The 20,724-nt window shown below is 51.2% G+C and overlaps 1 non-coding gene across 1 annotated transcript; it reads right to left on the bottom strand.

The window, feature by feature from the left end:
* Positions 1-9,166: 9,166 nt before the first annotated feature.
* TRNAV-GAC lies at positions 9,167-9,239 on the bottom strand. Its single transcript has one exon. It is a non-coding gene; the product is annotated as a tRNA-Val (tRNA).
* Between the last annotated feature and the right edge of the window lie 11,485 nt (positions 9,240-20,724).

The following is a 20,724-nucleotide window of genomic DNA, read 5'->3' as shown; positions in this document are numbered from 1 at the left end:
TCCAGATGAGTGGCCCATTTTTGCCTTTTGCAGTTTGTCCTCTTTTGAGATGGACCTATTTGTTCTTTCTATTGTCCCACAAGTAATTTGAGTGTGCCCTTCCTATGAGGAACCAGGGAGCGTCACATTTATACCATTCCTCCTATTGCAAAGTTATTGTTAGAGTCACCAGTGATACAGATTGTATCCTTGCCAGTTGTTCTCACGTCGCTCTGGGTTGTGCTGAAGAGCAGATATATTGGGAATTTTTCAAATTATATGTAAATGAAGAGGAGCAGGGGCAGGAAAAAAGTATAATTTCAACTTCTGTGACACTGGAAGGAGATGGGGTGACTCAAAGATTCCCTCCTTCCCCTTCAATGCAGAACTGTTACCTTTTGCCTGAGCCAGGCAGAGTTTATCTTCGTCACATTCTATCTATCCACTTCTCAAAGTGTCATGTGATGAAGCATTCTCCGTTGTCTGTGCTTGCAGATGATGTTTTGACTTCTTTAATCCTATATCAGAGTCGCTATGACTGGAGATGAAAGTGTCAAAGTCCTGGGGGGTGGGATTCAAATGGATCCCAAATACAGTGTGATCATTTAGAGTTTAAATTCCAGGTTCCATCTATTGTAAAGCCACTTCTGGCAAGAGGGCTGTTTTTCCCTCATTATGGGGATGCTAGGATAGAAAAAAAATTGTAAATAACATAACTGACTATGGAGACAGGGATGAGTGAAGCAGGTTTGAATGGATCAGAGGAGAATGTGATGGGAGATTCTCTTGTCCCAATTCTGAATAATCAGATGTAACCTGCTCTGGAATTTCACTTGACACTTTCTTTGTAATGTATTCTCTCTCTGTGATCTGGGTTTCTCTCTTTCCTGAAGGCTGTTTGGTCACCCAATTGGATATTAGTTCAGTTTGATAGGATGTAGCTCAGATTTATTGAAGAATTTAAGACAATGACCCTTTGCTAAAGTCCTCATTTATGATTTCAGCTTTGCTTTTTCCCCATCCCTCCATGATGACATGGAGAAAGTTGAAGTGCAGTTCTATCAACAGGAGAGAACTCTCTAATTTACTGGACAGGCTAACAAAGAAACAGCAGTGATTTAAAATCTCCACTCAGAAATGGTGAACAACAGCAGAACCCCAGCTAACTGAAGGATGTGCATCTGATCACAGTGTATTTCAGTTGTTTAAGGCAATATTGTCTCCAATGATCTGGGAAGAGAATTCCATGGTAAGTGGTTTTGAACTAGGTAAAATGCCCATGTGTTTGGTTCCTAAAGCATTTGTAACCCAGGCCCTACAGAAGATCTCTCCTAGCTAATCCTATGCTATGGGAAATGCTGCCCTTCATGACACAGATGTTGAGGAAATAGAAGTGGAGTTTTTGTCGAATTTATCCTTTGTAGGTGCTAAAGATGTGTATAAAATGAAACCAGTGTTGAAAATGTAATAGCTTCAGAAAAATAGCCATTTTTTAATAGAATCTCCAGCTCTGGTAACTAACGAAGATTCTGATCCAGGCCTGTATCCAGTCCCTTCCCTGGACCTGTGCCACCGAATTAAAGAAGAGCTGGGCATGTTTCAGGAAGCCATTCCTCATTAACACTGCTGAGATTTTAAGTGGTTTTGTAAAGGATTCTACTTCAGAGAACTGTAACTTTACCCTATCCAAGACCAAGGATTTGGAAAGAGCTGAGGTTGAAAGAGTCCACACCCAGTTCCTAGTTCAGTGTCACTGATTACACTTCCAAAGTATGCCAGGGTTAGATTGAGAACAGTCATCCTTCACTGTTTGGATGCAAAGAGAGAGTGCTTCATAGGACAGTCCTTCCCTCTGGATCCCAAACTGGTTGCCTGGTTGGGTAACAAGGACTTTCAGGCTGTAGAAATTATGGTAACCAATGAGGCAACAAATGTGTCAGCCTCCAATTTCAGACTTCCGGAAACACGCATGTTGAGTCCTGATTCTATGGTTTTGTGTCTGAGGCTGTGGCTACACAATTAAGCTGATGTTGGCACAGCTGCACCAATGTAGCTGCGCTGCTCTAGCACTGCTATAACAGATGCTCTAAGCCGATGGGAGAGATTTCTCCCATCGGACTTGATTAGTCCAGCCCCCGCAAGCGGCGGTGGCTATGGTGGCAGGAGAAGTTCTCCCGCTCATGTAACACTATCTACACAGGGGGTTAGGGCTGTGTAACTACGTTGCTCAGCTGTGTGGATTTTTCACACCCCTAAGCAATATAGTTATCCCGATAAATGTCTTTAGTGTAGACCAGAGAGGTTTATCTTGTGTTTTATGCATTTACATTACTTCTCTACCTCCTCCTACTTTGAAAGATTAAAAAGTGTGAAAAGAGAGGTATTTTTCTCCATGATGCAAACATTCCGACATAGAAGACCCCTTCTACCAACACACATGGCAGAAGATCCTGAGATATGTGAACTCACAGAAGTGGTTGGGACCTACGTTGGGACAAACCACAAAAAGAACCAGGGTTCAGTTGTTGGCAATGGGGATTAAAAGAAAGCTAACATATATGACAAGAATTTGTGATCTTTGAATATGTTATTGTTACCAATTAAAATGAAATTATAGGTGAAGTTATTGGTTAAAGAGTAAGAGACTGTGTGATAATCTGAATTATTTTGGAAAATGAAAGTTGTCTTGTTTTTTGTGTTTTGTTAGTCGTACAGGAAATGATGGCTAATCTTTAAAAGTTAATTAGATTTAATTTACCCTGGTTCCTCAACTATTGCTACAGCTCTAGTACCCATCAATCCAAAGACTAAGAAAAATGGAGAGTTCCAACCATTGCCTTTTTAGTATCTTATTGTTCCTCTCTCTGTTTTTTGTGCTGCCCTTTCTATTCTATCATTTTCTGCCTTTGTTTAGTTGGTAACAGTTGGTTTCCATCACTCACGTTTGTTTAAATCTCTATCCGTTGTGAAATAAATGTTTTGCTTGTTCGATAACTGTACTCAGGTGCTGTGTGAGATACAGTAGCAATGGTCCACAGTAAAACTAGTAACCTGGGATACTTGGGGAAGAGAGGATCTGGGATTTCACCGAGTAGCTGGTGATCCAGACTGGACCCCAGAGGGGGACACATTGAAGGAACTCAAGGGTTAAGGTGGCTGCTGTAGCTCAGAGGAGGGTCCTTGAGTTCCAGCAGGCTGGTGAGTTTGGTCACTAACATCCAGCTGCCAAATGCAAAACTCCCTCTTCCTTGTGGCAGGTGGCAACAAGAGACTCACAGTCCTCAGCACCCTGAGAAGGGTCACAATGTGTCTCTATGTTGATCCACCTGTCAAATTCACACAGGGAAAGCTCCCTATAGCATAAAACTCTGCCCTATGAAATCATGGAACATGTGCTCTTTGCTCTGTGGGTACGTCTAGACTACCCGCTGTATCGGCGGGTAGCGATCCATTTCTCAGGGATCGATATATCGCATCTCATCTAGACGTGATATATCGATCCCCGAAAGTGCTCCCGTCGACTCCGGAACTCCATCAGCGCGAACGGCGGTAGCGGAGTCGACGGGGAGCCGCAGACATCGATCCCATGCCGTGAGGACGAGAGGTAAATCGATCCAAGATACTTCGACTTCAGCTACACTATTCACGTAGCTGAAGTTGTGTATCTTAGATTGATTCCCCCCCCCCCCAGTGTAGACCAGCCCTGTGAAAGCATGTAAAGAATCCAAGCACTGGAGGACAGGGTTTGGGTCCAGAGCGACCTAGACAAATTGGAGGATTGGGCCAAAAGAAATCTGAGGAGGTTCAACAAGGAGAAGTGCAGAGTCTTGCACTTAGGATGGAAGAATCCTATGCACTGCCACAGACTGGGGACTGACGAAGTGAGGGGGGTTTGATAGCAGCCTTCAACTACCTGAAAGAGCAGCAGTGTGGGCTTTCTCCTGGCCACTTTTGCTGGGCTGGGCAGGCAGCCTGGAGGCCTTTCTAGAAGAGAATTGGGAACTGAGTTAGAAAAACCAATGTGAAAACCAGAACCTCAGGTTTAGACTCATTTATTTATAATATTAAATCTTCAATTCTAGTGTCACAGTCAATACAATTGCTTCAGCCTGATAGTTGCCCAAAGGGAAACTTAACTTCTCTCCAAAGGGAGTTGAGAGAAAACACTTTTCAGAGTCCAAGAGAGACAAGGCGGGTGAGGGTAAGAGCTTGCAGAGGACCAACCTCTGTTGGTGAAAGAGACAAGCTGTGGAGCTAACCCAGCACCCTTCTTCAGTTCTGTGTAGCCTGGAAGGTCGTCTCCTCCATAACCAGCAATTAGAACATAAGAACAGCCACACTGAGTCAGACCAGTTCATCTAGTCCACTATCCCGAAAGTGGCCAATGCCCGGCGCCCCAGAGGACCCCTGGGACCAGCATGGATACAAAACCACCACAAACAAGGTTAAAAGTCAATGCACATGGGAGAAGGATCTTGTGTTTCATTCCTTATGTTCTTTTCCCATCATGCGGCTATTTCCTTTTCTTCCTTTCTGTTAAAAGCTTTGGTGTTTTGCACAGAAACATTATTTCCTCAGGAGAGACCCAGGAGTGGGGGCTGCATTCCTGTGCCAAACAGTCACTGGAAGGGGGCAGACAAAGGCCTTTAGGACGAGGCGTCCGTCACTGTCAAAAGATCATCTCCCTCCTGCAGGTCACTGGCAGCCTGAATTTGTTCCTTATCCTCCCAGAGTCTGGGGGCTGGAATCAGCACTACCCAGCCCCTCCGTGTGTAGCAGGAACAAACACAAACCTGGTCTTTAAAACAAGCTGTCCCCTTCCTTCTCAGGGAAGATTTTTCTGATTGAAGTTGAGCTTCAGTTCCCCTCTCCTAGGGGCGGGGCAGGTGTGGGGCCAGCTCCCAATGAGATCTGTTTTCACCTTTGCCCCCTTTCAGTCACTCTGGGATGGTCACTCTGCTCCCAGCTGTCAGGCAGCTTCCAGCCCATCCACCCTACTCACTAACTCTGTGGTCATGTGTCACCCCCTCTGCCAGCACACAGAGCCTGCAGGAAAGCTACTCCTGCCAGATGCATTGGTGATATAGTGGTGTGTGTAGGTGTCTTCCAAGCAATTCATCTGGGTTTGATTCCCAGCCAATGCAATAATGGCTTTTCTCTTCTGTTGTTTCCTTATTTGGAAGTGGTTTAATTTCAGTCACATCGTGTTACAATCACATTATCTATAGAATGAAACAATAAATGTGTCAAAGTCCAGCAGGTCATTCAGGATGGAGGCACACAAGGGGCTGGAATGTGTCATCTGAGAAAGACAGAACCCTTGGAAACCTGCATCTCCCATCCCCTGGCCTTGCGTGTTATGATTCCAGCTGCGTGAGCTGTTTGTATGATGTTCCGGCATGGTGGGGAAATGAAGTTTTGAGTCAGTTTTTGCTCCTGCAGATTCCTTTGCTGTTACAATTATAATGACATGAACAAAAAGGAGGTAAAATAAACATAAACCCCAAATTGCAATACAGGTGGGGAAAGAGACGATCACGGTTAAGCCAAACACGTCAAAATAAAAATTAATACTAAAAAAGGGGAGAGGGAAGAGATCAGGTATGTGGAGATCCCCTTGGTATTTCAACGCACATTGTTAGAATCAAAGTTCAGACTTGACACTGGAAAACCCGCAACTACCTGTCTCTCTGAACACCTGTGATGAGCAAGATGCAGTTGGGACACCTGTTCTGCTTCAATCGTTTATTGTCTCTCTGTTCTCTCCATCTTCTCCCCCCAATTCCTCATCTCCAATGTCTCTGCCTTTCTCCTCTTGCTCCCTCTCCCCTGCCCTTTCCAGGAACTCACACTCTACAGCATTTAGGACAAGCCAGAGCTCCCATGTTCTGCACATGATCCTGTGTCAGAGGACGTGGGACCCAGGTCAGAACCAGTCACCAGAACAATATGACCCTTTATGGGCGACTTCTCTGCCTGCTCTGCAATTTACACCCCCCCCTACTGAAGGGGGTGGGGTACAGCTCTGACTGAGAGGCCTCACAGGAGAAATTTCAGCCCAAAGACAATTTTGTGTGAAACGCTGAGAAATGAAGAGCCCCCTTCCCCTCCCACCAAATCCCCAGAACTCTAGTGTCACCCCCATGGCACCAGCACAGGGAACCCAGTGAGATGGGGTTACAGAATACAAGGGGGGAGGCAGCAGGGAGAGAGGTGACAGGGAATCTCTCTTTTTCTTTCTCTCTTCACTTTCTGTTCTTCTCTTTCCTTCCAGGAACTGCAGTCACAGCAGGAAGGGTTTGTCTCCGTGTCTGTCACGGAGGTGGTGGAAGTGATGGATTCTGTGACTTCCTGCAACCTCTGTGACTTCTGCAGTGGCCACAGTGGCTGACTCCAGGGCCACTCCATCAACTGGCTCCTGGGACTGCCTAAATTTGACTCCTTCTGCCTATCTTCCTTTGCCCTGAGTGTCTTTCCTTCCCCATTGGGGACATGCAGAGATGAACCCCAGTCAGTCTGTGTCACAGAGAGTCTGTATCTCCTAAGGGATGTGGGTGAAGGATTCCAGCTGAGAACTGAATTAACTCTGCTCAGCTGGGTTAGAAACTTGTTTCTTTTGAGCAGATAGTGGGAAATGGGACATTAATTCAGACCCAGGAGGCAAGGCAGAGGCTTCATGATCTTGATCTCCAGGAAGGGAGAGAGGATCCCCAGGAAGGAACAGAGCTTCCTTTAGTCTCAAGCTGGGGTCTCCTGGAAGTTGGAAAAGACTCTTGGTCACTGAGGATCTCATGGGATCGTGCTGCTCCAGAGGCTCAAGAGTCCTGGGTGCGGGGAGGGTGTCACTGCACAGTCTGAAATGGAAGGGAGGACCCTGGAAGGGAAGGGGAGGAACAGAAAATGGAGAGGAATGAAACAGAATAAACGCCTCTTCTCTCTCCCCTCCCCGACCCAGCAAGAAATGTTTTCAATGGGGAAACTCCCCACCATGAATGGCAGAGACCACAGAGACATTCACCTCACACTGAACAGTAGGGTGACCAGACACCAAGTGTGAAAAATCAGGAGGGAGGGTGGGGGGGTAATTGGTGCCTATAGAAGACAGAGCCCCAAATATCAGGACTGTGCCTACAAAATCAGGACATCTGGTCACCCTGCTGAGCAGCGATAGACTTGTTGTCTCCTATCCCAGTGAGAGCAAAGAGCTGCCAGAGCTGGAGCTGGGGGCTGCTGCGCTTTCCTTCCCAGAGGCTGGAATAATTTGCAGCACAGAGACCTGGCTCAGGGCTGATCAGGTGGAAGATCTGCCTACCCCTGGGGGGGGGAGTTCTCGGGGGGAGAGTCCGAGCTGGGGCAGGGCCTGGGGGCAGAGCACAGGCGGGGCCATGGGCTGGGTACTGGTGGCTCCCCCACTGCTCGGGAGGGTCTGTCGGTGGCACTCTGAAGGGGGCAGGCTGCAGCCCAGCCCCCCTCCAAAGGGGGGTGCATCACATCCAGCATTTCTTGCCCCCTCAGCCTCGCCAAGCCCCTTAGACCCCCCACCCACGTGCAGTGTCACTGGTAAATACGGTCAGAGGAGACTCAGGGGGTCTGGGGGGGGGTGAAATACCTGCATGAAACTGAGTAAATCCTCAGACATCTCGCCCTGGGTTTGTCATGTCAGGCTTCAGCAAACAAGTCCCTCTGTGTGAGGGGAGGGGCCGTGCAATAGACCCGGGAGGGGAGGCAGCTCCGTGCTCTGCCCCTGCCCCAGGCACCGCATGGGGCCCTCTGCTCCCCTCCCCCCAAAACGGGTGTGCAGAGATGTGCCAGCAGCACTAAGGTGGCTCCCTGCTCACTCTGCCTCCGTCCCTCCGTGCCGCTCCCAGAAGTGGCCGGCATGTCCCAGCATCCCCACCCACCTAGGAGCTGCTGCCGGAGAGTTGTGTGTACCGGTCACTTTGGGAGCTGCAGTGCCCGGGGTAAGCACCACCCCTCCTGCACCCCAACCCCCTCCCCCACTGCAGAGCCCGCACCCCACTCCCAAATCTCCTCCCAGAGCTTTGCTTGTCGTCCTTTCACCAGAACCATCCTTCCTCTCCTGGGCTGCAAGTAGCCACCCCAGGGAAGCCAAGAGGCAGGCACAGGATTCTGCCTCCCAGCAGCCAACCGCACCTCCCCCGGCTTTGCAGAACGAATGGTGACGCTCTACTAACCCCACTTAGCCGCACTGAGGCGCTTAGCTTCTGCCCTGCCTTCCTCAGCTCGACTTTCCTCTTTTGCCCCATTCCTGCCTCACTTCCTCCTTTGGCAAGTCACGCAGAGGAGGCCAGCAGGAAGAGCCGGCCTCCACCGGCCAACCTCCCAGGGCAGAGGAAGCCAAGCCACAAGGCTTCAAAAGGCGACCGGCCCAGATCCTCTAGCTTTCCCCTGCTGAGGCCAAGGCTCTTTCTCAGCTCATTTCACCACCCTCTGTCCTGCAGGGGTTGGGCTTATCGCAGGTGTTACCTGAAATTGGGCCAACTAGTCAGCGTAGGGAGGACTAATGACCCACCAGAGTTTGGCAGAAAGCAGCACGTTAATTATACTGACAGCTAAGCTCAAAAGAAGGCAGGGGTCACACTCACACTCCCATACTCACGCTCCCAGGACTGGCTCGGCACTGGAGATGTCAGGATTCTGCCAGGTAAGTGTCCCCCAGCGCCAAGATGGACGGTGCGATGGAGGTAAGTCTTCCCGAGGCGCGATGGAATGTAACGCAGCGAACCACTGGCCAGGCGGTCGGGGCGAAGGGCATTCACTGGAGGTACCAGCTTGTGAGTGCACAGCTGAGCACAGGGCCCCTTCCCCTTTTAAGGACCTGCTCCTCATGGCCTGCGACTGGAGATGACTTGGCTGCATCTGGTGGGTCACACTCCACCTTGGGCAGTGTCCATGCTCTGGGTGTGTGATCGCTGCCTAATGAGAGTCCCAGACACCTTGTCTACCTGGAAGCTCTTCTGATCTTCAACCAGCCCATTCATCCCACAAGCATTGCAGGAGGGAGGGGGAGGAGGAGGGGGAAAGCCACTTCACAGGCATTCAGAGAGGGAGAATAGACAAAAGCAGGAGGGAGGGGAAGGATAACAGACCTATTGAGCATAGAAATCACTGCTGCTCCTACAACAGCAGGGACAGGCCACTAGGAGCTGAGAAAAGGAAGCCATCATGTTTCTGCCTGGCTTCAGACCAGGGACCTTTTGCGTGTCAGGCAAACGTGATAACCATTACACTACAGAAACTATGTCATGGGGCTCTGCCCCTCCCTTCATAAGAACATAAGGTCCATCCAACCCCATATCCTATCTGCCAACAGTGGCCAATGCCAGGTACCCCAGAGGGACTGAGCCTAACAGGCAATGATCAAGTGATCTCTCTCCTGCCATGCATCTCCATCCTCTGACAAACAGAGGCTAGGGACACCATTCCTTACCCATCCTGGCTAATAGCCATTAATGGACTTAACCTCCATTAATTTATCTGCAAAAAGAACAAGGAGAACATGTGGCACCTTAGAGACTAACAAATGTATTTCAGTATAAGCTTTTGTGGGCTAAAACCCACTTCATCAGATGCATGCAGTTAAAAATACAGTAGGAAGATATATATACACACAGAGAATGTGAAAAAAATGGGTGTTGCCATACACACTATAACGAGAGTGATCAGTTAACGTGAACTGTTATCAGCAGGAGAAAAAAACCTGGTGTTGGGAGGGGAACAGGAGAAAGGACAAAGGAAGCAAGAGATGAAGAGAAAAGAGGGATCAGACAGTGGATGGAGCAAGAGGTGAAACAAAAAGGACAAACCCCAATGTCCCCAGTGATTCTCAGGGACAGAATCCCAGGTGCGCAATAAAATTCTGCCTCCTTAAGCTCGTGTTTTCCATGCCTAGAATTCAACTGTCACCAGATGGATCAGACTGAACAGGTTTCAAACCTCCAGGAGGCTCTTACCTTCTAAACAGGGACAGCTGTTTTCTAGTAAAATCACTAAAAGAGAAGGAGAAAACTTGAAAGAGGTTCCTCCTGGCGCTCACATCCGTGAACCCGAATACTCTCTCAGTCTTCAAAGAGAGACCTGGAGAAGGAGACTTGCTGCAGCAAAGCCACAGGGGTCTCTGAGGTTTCCCTGGCCCTTCGCCCCTGTCCTGCCTGGCTGATGTCAGCATCTCTCTGTGAGGTCACCACCTCCCCACCACCTTGGACCAATAGTCTGAGGTCCTGCAAAAGGCCTTTGTGATGTCACTGCCGAACCCCTCCCTTGCTGTGCCAATGTCCTGCCCCTGCCCAGGCACTTTGGAGGTTTGAGCTACTCCCTGTGGATCACCCCACTCAAGGAGCGTTCGTTCTAGGCAGCAAGCCGGCTAGACAGGGAAACATCAGACCCTGGTCCCAATGCTACACTCAGATTTTCAGAAATTAGTCAACTTTACGGCCAGAAGAGACCATTAGAGCATCTAATTTGATCCCCTGCATATCACAGGCCTCCTGTAGGACACAAGAGCTACTTTGGGGGCAAACACATTCCAGAAAGGCATCTAGTCTTCATGAAATGACATCAGGAGATGGAGAATCCATCACTTTCCTTGGTAGCTTGTTCCTGTGGTGAATCATCCTCGCTGGTGAACATTTGTGCCTTAGTTGTAATACGAATTTGTCTCTTTTCACCTTCAGGCCACGGGGTCTTGTTAGGCCTTTCTCTGCTAGATTAAAGAGTCCTTTAATATCCAATCTTTTCTCTCCATTAAGGCCCTTCAACACTTCAGTGAAGTCACCTTTCAATCTTCTTTTGATAAGCTAAACAGGTTGAGCTCTTTCAATAGCTCCCTAGAAGGCATTTTTCTCCGGCCCTCAGAACCTTTGGTGGCTCTTTGCTGCCCCAGCAGAGCAGTTTGCAGGGACCACTGGAGCGGTTCATGGAATGGCTGGTGGAGCGGAGCGGCTCAGACTCCCTGCTTGCGAGAGGGGAAGTTTTGCCTCCTAGAGGCGCCTGGGGTGGGTGGTATGTAATTGTCCCAGGTCACTGGGTGGGGGCTCGAGCCAGTTTTGCATTGTGTTATTGAAACAGAACCCCTGGATACTGAACCCGGCCCTTGTTTCTGCCAACTCAGAGGGGCAGAAGGGTTACAGGAATTTATCACACAACCCTCCCTGCTCCCCAGGGCCCCACGGGGAGAAGCTAGAGAAGGGGGAGTCATTCCTCCCCTGCGCTCCCAGAAGAGCTGCTAGGACTCCTTCCTGCCAGCTACTCACCCCTGGATCCATCCTCAGCTCCTGGGATCGTCCTGCTCCAAAGGCTCCAGAAGCCTGGGGTGGGGAGGGTGTCACTGCACCGTCTGACACACAAGGGAGGTTTCTGGAATTGAAGGAAGGAGCAGAAAACGGAGAGGAAAGAAACAGAGAGAAAACGCCTCGTCTCTCCCCTCCCCCTCCCAGCAAGAAATGTTACCAAGGACCAGCGTTAGGGGAAATGGTGCCCTGGGCAAAACTTGTACGTTGGCACTTCCCCATCGCCCCTGGATGATCCCCCTGCCCCTTTACCCCCAGCTCCTGCACTCCCAACCCTTGCGCCTCCCCCACCCCTAACTCTGCCCCCTCCTGTGCCCTAACCCCTACGCTGTGTCCCCTTTGCCCTTAACTCCTGCACTCCCCTCCTGTGCCCCCAGCCACTGCTCCCTCCAGCACCCCCTTCACCCCTAAACCCTGCGCCCCCTCCTGTGCCCCCAGCCACTGCCCCTCTCCTGCGCCCCCTTCACCCCAACCCCTGCTCCCCCTCCTGTGCCACCAGCCACTGCCCCTCTCCTGCACCCCCTTCACCCCTAACCCCTGCGCCCCCTCCTGTGCCACCAGCCACTGCCCCTCTCCTGCACCCCCTTCACCCCTAACCCCTGCGCCCCCTCCTGTGCCACCAGCCTCTGCCCCTCTCCTGCACCCCCTTCACCCCTAGCCCCTGCACCCCCTCCTGTGCCCCCAACCACTGACCCTCTCCTGCAACCCCTTCACCCCTAACCCCTACACCCCCTCCTGTGCCACCAGCCACTGCCCCTCTCCTGCACCCCCTTCACCCCAACCCCTGCACCCCCTCCTGTGCCACCAGCCACTGCCCCTCTCCTGCACCCCCTTCACCCCTAACCCCTGCACCCCCTCCTGTGCCACCAGCCACTGCCCCTCTCCTGCACCCCCTTCACCCCTAACCCCTGCACCCATTCCTGTGCCCCCAGCCACTGCCCCTCTCCTGCACCCCCTTCACCCCCTAACCCCTTCGCCCGCTCCTGTGCCCCCAGCCACTGCCCCTCTCCTGCGCCCCTTCACCCCTAACCCCTGCGCCCCCTCCTGTGCCCCCAGCCACTGTCCCCTCCTGCACCCCCTTCACCCCAACCCCTGTGCCCCCCCCAGCACCCACATGGGGACACTGACCTGTGTGCATGGAGCAGCTGGCATTGCTGCCCCCTGCTCCTCCCTGGGACGTTGCTCCTCCTGGGCACCCCTAGGAGTGGGAGACGGGGCGGGGGGGGGAGGCGAGAAGGGACGTCATCCGAGCTCCCTGCATCCAGGTCACTTTCCTCAGCCGGGCGGCGTCAGGGGAGGGCAGAGAGCAGCAGCTTCTGATGCTCCCCTCACAGCCCAGCCCAGGTGGGGAAAGTGACCAGGACGCATGGGGCACATAGTGCTGCTCCTCGCTCCCCCCACCCTCTGTGGGGCCACGGAGGAGCACTGGGGCAGGGGAGAGCAGTGAGCACCTTTGCATGGCCACACGGTGCCCTTTGACCCCCTGGAGCCCTGGGTGGCTGCCGGGGGCCCCACCCCTAAGGCCGGCCGGGCTCCCCAGCACGAGCAGCAGAGACACAGGGAGACTGGCCACACGCTCTGTCCAACCATTGCCATTGCAGGAGAGAAGGTTTCACTGGAATCGAATGCCCTGGCTCAGACAAGAGACACAGGGAGGTTTTGCTGTTCATGGATCCATGCAAAGGACATTGTGTCTCTGTGTGAAAATAGGGAGGGAAATGAAACACCCGCCTGGTGGTGCCCAAGGCGGAAGGGACCCGTATCGGATTAGAACAGGACACGTTCTCAAGCAGCATGTTTCTTACTCTGCCCATCTGTCAGGTCTGATGATTATCGATGGAAATATTTTGCCATTGGGTCCTGTGTTTACACAGACATTGACATTTACCAACTAACACGTAATTCTCCCCGTCCTGCCTAGCCTGCCGGGGGGGAGTGTAGAAGGACAGAGTCACTCTGCCCAGTGCCCGTGCCAGGCCTGGGCTCTCCATGCTGCCCACTTCCCACAACGCTGGGATCCTGCCCTGACCTCCCCTCAGACCTCTGCCCCCCACCCCCACTGCTGGGCTCCCCTCCCCACACTGTCCAACTCCCCTGCTTCCAGGATCCTTCCCCACTGCCCTCCTCCCCGCTGAGCAAAAACTCAACATTATTCGGGCCGCCCACAGGATTCAGGGGGCCTGGGGCAAAGCAATTTCGGGGACCCCTTCCAGACAAAAAAGTTGCAAACCTGTAGAATACTGGATTCCCGTGGGCAGCGGCGTAGCCAGGGTCTCACATGAGGGGAAGCGAGCACACAAAAAAAGGCACCACCCAACATATCAAATTACTAATTACATCTGCTCCCTCCCACTTCCTGCCCCCTTCAGAACCCCCAACACCCCCCCACTCCTTGTCCCCTGACTGCCCCCTCCTGGGACCCCGGTCCCTGACTGCCCCCCTAGAACCCTACCTGTCCCCTGACTGCCCCGACCCTTATCCACACCCCTGCCCCCAGACAGACTGGCAGGACTCCCACACCTATCCGACCACTCCCTGCCCCCTGACAGGACCCCTAATATACACCAAGACACACCCCGTAATCCAAAGTGGGGGGGGGCGAGGGACCACGCACCGCTCCTGCCATTGAGGGTACATGGGCAGCTGCTTCTGCCCTAGCACCTGGCTCTAGTGGGTAGCCAGAAGCCCTTGCGAGCAGGCGGAGGGATCCTGCTAGCAAAGGGAGCGTTTGATTTTAGAGTCTGATCCAAACAGACCCAGCAGAGAACACAACAATAGCCCTGCCTCTGCCATCCCAGCACAGGGCCCATGAACAAGAGAAGCAGAGACGTGCTCAATACCGTGCATGGGGTGGGGAGGGAGCACAGACCAGGGACGGGGCATGGAGAAAAACCACAGAGAGGGAGAGAAGGAGGAAGTGAGGCAGGAGGAGAAGCCAGGACTGTGTCTCTGGAGGGAAGGCCTGGGGAGGCGCGTTCGGATGCAGCATGTTAATGAGACCCTTGCAAACACAAGGGCAAGAAGCAGGGAAGGGATTGCAGAGGACAAGCCGGGCTACTCACTCAGTCTCCCCTGTGGGGCCCTGTGGCATTGGGTAGCAGGGCCCAGGAAATGAAAATCTCTTAACCACACAGAATTGTTAACTGCTCCCAAATCCTTTTGTGCCACGGCCGCAAGCTTAGAAGAGCTTAAGCTGTGAGCTGCATGGACGGCCTCAAGAAACCTCTCTTGTGCGGAGCCTCGAGCAGGTTTGCATTGTGTGACCCCGATGAAAAGCCCAGCAGAGAAAGCTTGCAACTGTCCCAGCTCTTTCAGCTGCATTTGGGGCCTTTAAATCACTCAGGCTGCATCTTCCAACTAAAATGCATTAACAATACAGCTCAGGCAAGCGGGCCGGGGGCCGGGCAGGCTGCCCGGGCCAGCTGATAGCACTTCCCGCTAACGGCTGCTTTTCTAGGCTTGTGTTTTGCTGTTGGACAGAGGCCCAGACTTCCTCCCATCTAACCCCCCCTGCTCCCTGACAGCCCCAGCCCCCAGAAAGTCCCCCCCCCGAACCATCCAACCCTCCCCCTGCTCCCTGACTGCCCCCCAGGACTCCTCTTACCACCCGGCAGCTCGAACCGCTGGCTGCCTCTGGAGCCAAAGTTAAACACGTGCCAGCACACAGCCCTTCCCCCACAGCATGCTGAGGCAGTGGGTGTGTGGGTGTGTGTGTGTGCAAGGGGGGGGTCTGGCTGCTGGAGGCCCAATGGGAGCAGCTCAATCAGGCCCTGGTGGCCAATCAGCAGTGCCGCACTCTGCGTAGGGGGGGATGGAGGCGGGGGAGAAATCCAGATCTTTCCACCTTATTCCAAATTCCTACTAAGGCACCACTTTGGGGGAATGTGCTCAGTGGGGGAGCGGCAGCCCCCCCTGCTCCCCCCAGCAACGCTCCTGCTTGTGGGGGCCCCTGCAAGACCCAGAGCCTGGGGCAAATTGCCCCCTTTACCCTCCCCTCTGGGCGGCCCTGCTAGCAGCTCTTCTGGGAGCGCAGGGGAGGAATGACTCCCCCTTCTCTAGCTTCTCCCCGTGGGGCTCTGGGGAGCAGGGAGGGTTGTGTGATAAATTCCATCCAACTCCCCCTTTGATCCAAGGCGAGGGGCGTCTCAGCCTCCACGATCCCCTTGGCAGGGCCAAACAAGGGACGTTTTCCACTGCCCAGGAGACCCAGCCAGGGACTCAAGGCCACCCCAGACTTTTCCTTTCTCCCTTCTGGGAAATCAAGTTCAAGTTTTACAAGGAGCTAAAGAAGCCTCAACCCCGCATCTGAATTAATGTCAATTTCTCACTGCCTGACAGAAACAAATGTCATTTCAATCCCACATAAGTCTACTTCAGTCATTCCTCAGCCCGATTCCTTCACCCTCCTGCCTTAGCTTAGGGCATTGTGCCACCCTGTGGCCGTTTCATTTCCCTTCTCAGTTTCACACATTGACACAATTTCCTTTGCATGGATCCATGAACAGCAAAACCTCCCTGTGTCTCTTGTCTGAGCCAGGGCATTCGATTGTATTGACACCTTCTCTCCTGCAATGGCAACGGCCAGACAGAGGGGATGTGGCCACCTTCAGCCCTGGCAGTGAGATATTCCCTCTCCTCTTTCTTCCTGCTGATGTTGTTATTCCATAAAACATGAACCATGGAATAAAAAGCTGAGTTTACTCCAAGGTGAGGAAAGAAAGGAGCCACCAACTCCCCAAAAAATCTCAGTGCCCCAGAGAAAAGCTGCCCCTGTTATTGGAACTAATGATGTGCTGGAGATATGTTGGGAACAGGCACTATCTGAATTGCCCAGGCAGGAAACGAACAATCTACAGCAACAACATTAACCACAGACACACTCTAGCCATGCTCCAGCCAGTGGGAAAATGGGCAGGAATTCATAACGTCAACTGTAAAAATTTTACACATCTAGAAATAGCATAATTATAATCAGCCAATCAGAACCCCTCCATAGACCCCTTACGCGACAACCTTTCTACAATATTGGCTACAAATAGAACAGCGGTTGCAACGGTGACCTATGCGGTTACAGATTATGTCAATAACGTCACAGGAGGTGACACGGCATCAGCGAGACTGATACTGGAATACTGCCTCCAGTTTTGGTGTCCTCATTTGTAAAAGATGTTGTGAAATTGGAGCTGGGGCAGCAAAGACCCACCAAATGTTCTGAGGGCTGGAGAAAAATGCCTTCTAGTGAGCTATTGAAAGAGCTCAACCTGCTTAGCTTATCAAAAGAAGATTGAAAGGTGACTTCATTGAAGTGCTGAAGTGCCTTAATGGAGAGAAAATATTGGGTATTAAAGGGCTCTTGAATCTAGCAGAGAAAGGCCTAACAAGACCCAATGGATGGAAGGTGAAAAGAGACAAATTCATATTACAACTAAGGCACAAAGATTCAACAGCGAGGATGATTCACCACAGGAACAAGCTACCAAGGGAAGTGATGGATTCTCCATCTCCTGATGTCATTTAATGAAGACTAGATGCCTTTCTGGAATGTGTTTGCCCCCAAAGTAGCTATTGTTTCATACAGGAGGCCTGTGATATGCAGGGGGTCAGATTAGATGCTCTGATGGTCTCTTCTGGCCATAAAGTCGACTAATTTCTGAAAAACTGAGTGTAGCATTGGGAGCAGCGTCTGATGTTTTCCTGTCTAGCCGGCTTGCTGCCTAGAACGAACGCTCCTGGAGTGGGGTGATCCACAGGGAGTAGCTCAAACCTCCAAAGTGCCTGGCCAGGGGCAGGACATTAGCCCAGCAAGGGAGGGGTGTGGCAGTGACATCACAAAGGCCTTTGGCAGGACCTCAGACTATTGGTCAAAGACTATTGGTGGGGAGGTGGTGACTTCACAGAGAGATGCTGACATCACCCAGGCAGGACCGGGGCGAGGGGCCAGGAAAACCTCAGAGACCCCTGTGGCTTTGCTTCAGCAAGTCTCCTTCTCCAGGTCTCTCTTTGAGGACTGAGAGAGTATTCGGGTTCATGGACGTGAGCGCCAGGAGGAACCTCTTTCGAGTTTTCTCCTTCCCTTTTCCAGATTTTACTAGAAAACAGCCGTCCCTGTTTAAAAGGTAAGAGCCTCCTGGAGGTCTGAAACCTGTTCAGTCTGATCCATCTGGTGACAGGTCACTTCCCTTCTCTATACCTCAGGCTCCTCCCCATCTGCCCAATGGGAACAGGGACAGTTCTCGAACTCTGGGCAGTTGTGAGCCTGAGTGAGATAAGGGGCGTTAAAGCCCTGTGTGAAGGAGAACGGGGAGTTTCACGGTGTTTAGCACCAAGGAATTCTAAAGTTTGCTAAAATATCTAGTCTGTGGAAACAAGAAATGGTCGGGGCCAAACTTTTTAACCATTGCCTTTTCTAAAGCCCATTCAGGGATGTGAGTCTCTGTCTTTTAGGTACCTGGGGTTCTTTGCCAGCAGGAGAGAAGAGGTTCCTGCCTCCATTTTTGTGGCCTTAACAAACCCGGTGCTGTGTCCCGGTTCTCGTCTGAGATCCCTGAAAAAGAACATCTTCCCACCCATGAACAAGACAGGACCCATTTTTAAAAGGGGAACAAAGAGACCCCTGGGCCTTACAGACTAGCTAGTCTCACTTCCACAGCTGGAGAGATACTGCAATACATTCTTAAACAATCAGTTTGTCAGCAGCACCTACAGGAGAATTTGGTTCTTAGGACGAGTGAGCATGGATTTGTCAAGAACAAATCATCCCAAACCAATCCTCTTTCCTTCTTTGGCAGGGTTCCGGGCTTGGTGGAGGTGGGTAAACAGTAGATGGGATCTATCTTGGGGTTACTAAGGCTTTTGGCACAGTCCCGCAGGACATTCTCACAAGCAAACCAGGGAAATGAGGTCTAGAGGCAATCAGTGACATGTGGGGGCAGAGCTGGTTGAAAGCCCAGACTCCAAGGGCCCTTCTCCAGGTTTGGCTGCCCAACGGAGAGGGGGCACCTAGTGGGTTCTGCAGGGATCAATCCAGGGTCTGGTGCTATTCAATAGTTTCATGAATGATTTGGAAAATGGAGTGGAGATCATGCTTCTAAAATGTGCAATTGACACCAAGCATTTTGGAGCTCAGGATTGGAATTCAAAACGCCCAAAACAAATTGGAGACTTGGTCTTCTTGAGCCAAACCCCATGGCTGGGCCCCTCTCTCTAGACTGGGCTGAAGTGAAACCCCAGAGCCAGACACTCCTTCTCCTGGGCAGTGCGCTCCGACCTTGAATGGTCAGATGCTGCTTAGCTCTGTCAGAGCAGCTTTGGCTGGGGGATTCTCCCAGCACTTTCCAATAGCGGGAAGGTACGAAATCCCCATTTGACTGCTGGGGACAGAGCCCTGGGGGGGGGGGGAGCAACTTCCCCAAAGTCCCACCGGAAAAGGAAAACAACCAGCAGTGGAACCAATAAGGGTGTCAGGATCCCGGAGGCGCTGTCACCCCAACACTAGGACGGTGTTCTGCACCCCCTGCTGCTGGCTGAGTTTCTCCGTCCCTTGGCAATAAGACAGCCTAGAACCCCAACCAGGGTTATTCTATCTGCTACCCAAGATCCATAAACCCGGAAATCCTGGATGCCCCATCATCTCAGGCATTGGCACCCTGACAGCAGGGTTGTCTGGCTATGTAGACGCTCCATCATCATTCCACACAAAGATGGACTACAAGCCGTCAGGAACAGTATCCCCGATAATGTCACAGCTGAACTTTGTGACTTTGTCCTCACCCATAACTATTTCACATTTGGGGACAATGTGTACCTTCAAGTCAGCGGCACTGCTATGGGTACTCACATGGCCCCACACTATGCCAACATTTTTATGGCTGACTTAGAATAACGCTTCCTCAGCTCTCGTCCCCTAATGCCCCTACTCTACTTGTGCTACACTGATGACATCTTCATCATCTGGTCCCATGGAAAAGAAAACCCTTGAGGAATTCCACCATGATTTCAACAATTTCCATCCCACCTACAACCTCTGCCTGGACCAATCCACACAAGAGATCCACTTCCTGGACACTACTGTGCTAATCGATGGTCACATAAACACCACCCTATACCGGAAACATACTGAACGCTATACTTACCTACATCTCCAGCTTTCACCCAGACCACATCACACAATCCATTGTCTACAGCCAAGCTCTAAGATACAACCGCATTTGCTCCAACCCCTCAGACAGAGACAAACACCTACAAGATCTCTATCAAGCGTTCTTACAACTACAGTACCCACCTGCTGAAGTGAAGAAGCAGATTGACAGAGCCAGAAGAGTACCCAGAAGTCACCTACTACAGGACAGGCCCAACAAAGAAAGGAACAGAACCCCACTAGCCGTCACCTTCAGCCCCCAACTAAAACCTCTCCAGTGCATCATCAAGGATCTACAACCCATGCTGAAGGACAATCCCTCACGCTCACAGATCTTGGGAGACAGGCCAGTCCTTGCTTACTGACAGCCCCCCAACCTGAAGCAAATACTTACCAGCAACCACACAACAAAAACACTAACCCAGGAACCTATCCTTGCAACAAAGCCCATTGCCAACTCTGTCCACATATCTATTCAGGGGACACCATCATAGGACCTAATCACCATCAGCCATGCCATCAGGGGCTCATCCACCTGCACATCTACCAATGTGATATGTGCCATCATGTGCCAGCAATGCCTCTCTGCCATTTACATTGGCCAAACCAGAGAGTCTCTATGTAAAAGAATAAATGGACACAAATCAGACATCAAGAATTATAACATTCAAACACAGCCAGAGAACACTTCAATCTCCCTGGTCACTCGATTACAGACCTAAAAGTCGCAATATTACAACAAAAAACCTTCAACAACAGACTCCCACGAGAGATGCTGAATTGGAATTAATTTGCAAACTGGACACCATTAAATTAGGCTTGAATAAAGACTGGGAGTGGGTGGGTCATTACACAAAGTAAAACTATTTCCCCATGTTTATTTGTCCCCCTACTGCTACTCACACCTTCTTGTCAACTGTTGGAAATGGGCCATCCCGATTATCACTACAAGTTTTTTTCTCCTGCTGATAATAGCTCACCTTAACTGCTCACTCTCATTATAGTGTGGATGGCAACACCCATTTTTTCATGTTCTCTGTGTATATATATATCTTCCTGCTGTATTTTCCACTGTATGCATCTGATGAAGTGGATTTTAGCCCATGAAAGCTTATGCTTAAATAAGTTTGTTAGTCTCTAAGGTGCCACAAGTACTCCTCATTATTTTTGCAGATAAATTAATGGAGGTTAAGTCCATTAAGGGCTATTAGGCAGCCTGGGTAAGGAATGGTATCCCAAGCCTCTGTTTGTCAGAGGGTGGAGATGGCTGTCAGGAGAGAGATCACTTGATCATTACCT

This window comes from Mauremys mutica, unplaced genomic scaffold (assembly GCF_020497125.1).
Source record: "Mauremys mutica isolate MM-2020 ecotype Southern unplaced genomic scaffold, ASM2049712v1 000581F_np12_subseq_155780:279073_obj, whole genome shotgun sequence".
NCBI lineage: Eukaryota > Metazoa > Chordata > Testudines > Geoemydidae > Mauremys > Mauremys mutica.
The sequence above is the reverse complement of the archived record's forward strand: the minus strand, read 5'-3'. Positions and strand labels throughout refer to the sequence as shown.